The sequence below is a fragment of the Lagenorhynchus albirostris genome, chromosome 9 (assembly GCF_949774975.1).
Source record: "Lagenorhynchus albirostris chromosome 9, mLagAlb1.1, whole genome shotgun sequence".
Lineage (NCBI taxonomy): Eukaryota > Metazoa > Chordata > Mammalia > Artiodactyla > Delphinidae > Lagenorhynchus > Lagenorhynchus albirostris.
Window position 1 is genome coordinate 48633952 of NC_083103.1, and position 4115 is coordinate 48638066.

The window sequence follows — 4115 nt, forward strand, 5'->3', positions numbered from 1 at the left end:
GATGTCATATTATAAATATATCCAGTGGGTAGTACGAAGACAGATTGTGAGGACCTATGGGAGTGAAGAGCCTATGGAAGATGAAGAACAAACAAGTTGTGTTTTTAGGTAGTTGTTAAGTGGATATTATTCTCTTATCTGAAGTTAAAACACAGCAACAACAGAAACCTCATTACTGAGCATTTTTAAAGTACAGGAAAGTAAAAAAAAAGTATAAATAAACCAATATTCACCCATCAAAAGATAAGTAATTTTGACATTTGGAACATGTCTTTCCATACCTTTATAACAAATGTTTTATGTGCATGTACATGTATACTTGTGTGTATATTCACATGAAATATACACACAACAATAAGTACACTGTATAGTAATCTATCTTTTCTCTTAATATATCATATATATCTATATCAATATTTATCTTGTTGCATGACAGTTCACATTTTATTTTACCAATACTCTGAAGTAAATGTTTAAGTAGATTCCTAAATTATCATTGCAATATATAATGATGTGTTGAATATCACAACACATTACTGCATTCTTGCCCACTTTCCCCCATTAGACACGTATTTAGAAGATGAATCACCAGACATTAGATACTTAAAATATCAATACATTTACCAAAAGCTCTGAAGAACTCTTTTAAGAATTAGAAAAGTATCCTTTTAATTCACATTTCTTCTTGTTTATTGTACTTATTCATGATCCTCAGCCATGAATAATCTATTTGGGAGAATAATAATCATTACCAATAACTAAGAATTACTAAAACCTAGACTTTTCTACTGATCTAAATTATATCAGACACACCTTGATAGTTACATACCCTAGAGGTGGTGAGACTTTTTGGACCCCAATTTATGACTTAATTTGTCCATTTTGCAGACATATTTTAACCATGGTCTTATTCTGTGCCAGGTGCAGTATAGGGTTACAGATACATAAGACATAATCCCTGTTCTCAAAGAATTCAATCTAGAACTCTGTAAATAGTAAGTTATTGGATTATCAGAAGAATGAAAGCATGTGTAAACATTTATCAGTATACGGCGGCAACTCACATTAGTGAACAATCAAACGTCAGTCAGAGAAGAAAATGTAAAGAAAGAATACCCTGAAAAATGTCCTAAGTTAGCTTAGAAAGAAATATTTTGAGCATGGCCTTGCAAATTTGCATTGTCTTCACACTATAGATTATGGGATTCATTACAGGAGGGATGAGCAGATAAATATTGGCAATGAGAGTATGCAGAAGGGGAGGGGCATGCTTCCCAAACCTATGCACCAGTGACAAGCTCACCATGGGGAGGTAGAAGATGGCAACAGCACTTATGTGTGATACACAGGTACCAAAGGTCTTTTTCCACTCCTCTGGGGAGGCAATGCTGAGCACGGAAGGGATGATCAGGACATAGGAGAGAAGGATCAAGACAGAGTCCAAGGTACCAGTAGAGATGACAATGGCCAGGCCAAATACACTGTTGATCTTGGTGTCTGTGCATGAAAGCTTCATCACATCAGGGTGGAAACAATATGGATGGTGAAAACATGACTTCCACAAAAGGACAGATGCTTAAGGAGCAGGAGTAAAGGCACTACAATGGTTGTCACCCTAATAACAATTGCAAAGCCCACTTTGATGATTCTTGAATTGGTTAAGATTGTGGCATATCTCAGTGGGTTACAGATGGCAGTGTAATGGTCAAAGGCCATTGCCAGGAGTAACAAGGACTCCATTAATGTGAAACCATGGGTAAAGAACATATGGCCAATGCAGACATCAAAGCTGATTTCTCGAGCATTGAACCAGAAAATACCCACCATGGTGACCAACGTGGAAAGGCACAGCCCTAGGTCCATGAAGGACAAGCATGGAGAGGAAATAGTACATGGGCTCATGGAGGCTCGACTCAGTGATGATGACAAACAAGATCATGCCATTCCCTGAGATGACAATGGCAAAGAGACAACAGAATGGAGGATGGAGATCCAGGCATGGTATGTTTCAAAATGAGGGATGCCAGTAAGGAAGAAGACTGCAGAGTAGAAAATGCTCTGGTTGAAGGATGGCATGATGAGTGAAGGAAGCAGATTTCCCTGGGGAAAAGGAACATGTCCTGCAAAAACAGGGCCCACTTGTTATCTCTAGGCTTCAGTATATATCCATATACACATATAAAAAAGATTAGATTAGATAATGGTAAGATATTTTCCACTTCTATGATTCTGTGGTCATGGGCAGATAGGGCATTTCTATACAAATCTAGGACAACACAAGAGGCAATTCATCCTGCTTCTTCACTTCTCACTTTCCAAGGCAAAAACCCTTAAGAGGTCCATTAAGAGTTAAAAGTCTTTGCATACCCAATGAAAACAGTATAGTTAAGATACTATCAATATTTTACAGAAAGATACTCCTGTTTAAATAAATATGCAAGAACTATTGATAAAAATGAAATACTAGGAAAGAAGCAATTCAATCTGTGCAAAGAGACTACAGTGTGTGATGGTTGGTAAAGCATTTATTCAAGAAATACCTGTGAAGCTGGTATCATTTAAGGGAATTTCTCCTTGAATTTCTCCTTGAAGAAGATTTTCAAGGAAAATCTCCTTGAAGAAATAGGGCTTAAGTTAACCTTAATAAGAACAAAAATTCATTGCAAACTAACAGATAATAATTGGAACAGAATGATCTAAGTAAGGTTCTTAATATTCCATCATAACAAAAGGACATTGAAATGAATTGAGGGGTTTGAGGTAGGGGTGTTGTCCCTCAGAAAGCCTCATTAAGGCTGGATGCATCTCCATTCTGATAGTGAATGGACCATCTTCTGAACCATCTTCTCTGTTTGAGGATATGAGCATACACTCAACCCAGGTCAAGAAATCTCTAGGATCAAAAAAGTTCCTCTATATTGGTTCTTGTCCTGAGTTTTCTGATGCCCTATTTTTATCTGTAGAAAGAATGCTTGGTTTTTATAGTATGTGTGTATCCTCTTTCTCTCATTCATGCATGCATTCTTTCAAGAAATATGTAAATAACTGACAAAATGCCAGTGTGCAATGAACAGAATTAGAATTAGACCTAGTACTCCAAGATGGTCTATACAAGACTTGGGGAAAAAAACCTCTGAGGGTAAGTTAATTTGATGAGTTTCATACCAGCCCCTGAATGAACAGGGAGTAGCTTCAACTTGAGTGGGAATAACTGGTTACAGGACTTGTGATGAAGAGGGTGTTTGAGAAGAAAAGAAAAAAATGTTCAATACAGGTAGCCTCTTAAGGACTTACTAAAAATAAATAAATAAATAATGGCTGGAAATTTTGAATTAAGAGGGAATGCAGACAAAACTAAACTCCATGGGTTTTGATTCGGCCCTTGGACCTCAGTTGGAAAAGGGGCCTCATTGTTTTCACTTTTGACTCACAGGAATTAGAATATGTACTAACCTCTGCATTCCCAACAAAGTGACTCCTGCCCTGATAGTAAGGTTTGAGAGTTAAACTGATGCCTGGGTTGAAGTCACAGGAGTGGTGAAAAACATCTTACAGTAATAAAATCTAAGGGGAAGGAGGCCTGAAAAAAAGGACCTGGGGAATAGCAGTATTTAGGGAAAAGACAGAGTAGAACCTACTAATGAGACTGCAGAGGCATGGCCACTGAGGTGCAAATGAACCCCAGGAAAAAGCAAGGACCTCATCAGTTTTTCTCAGACATTTGATCTCAGAGCCAGGAGAAATGCCTGGCACAATAGTGTTTAAGAGTATCTGTTGAATAAATGAACTGAATTGCATCTGTGACAGACCCTAGACACAATATCAGGCATATATTGTGGTTCCTGATATAGAGCTCCTTCAAATTAGAAGTAAAGTTTATGTAAACATTCTGGTATATATTAATATAGGAGATAGCTGACAATTTTCTTGTTAATCTGGTGTTTATCTTGGGTACTAGGACTTTGCTCAAATTTAGATCTGGTGATAAAAACAAATTTTTCTGGATGAAGTTGTAAGGACCCTTAATCGTATCCTCTTTATTTTTTTTTTATTTTTATTTTTTTTGCGGTACGCGGGCCTCTCACTCTTGTAGCCTCTCCCGTTGCGGAGCACAG

At 37.3% G+C, this 4115-nt stretch overlaps 1 pseudogene; it reads right to left on the minus strand.

The window, feature by feature from the left end:
* Positions 1-1129: 1129 nt before the first annotated feature.
* LOC132525283 (olfactory receptor 51F2-like) lies at positions 1130-2076 on the minus strand (annotated as a pseudogene).
* Positions 2077-4115: the final 2039 nt, after the last annotated feature.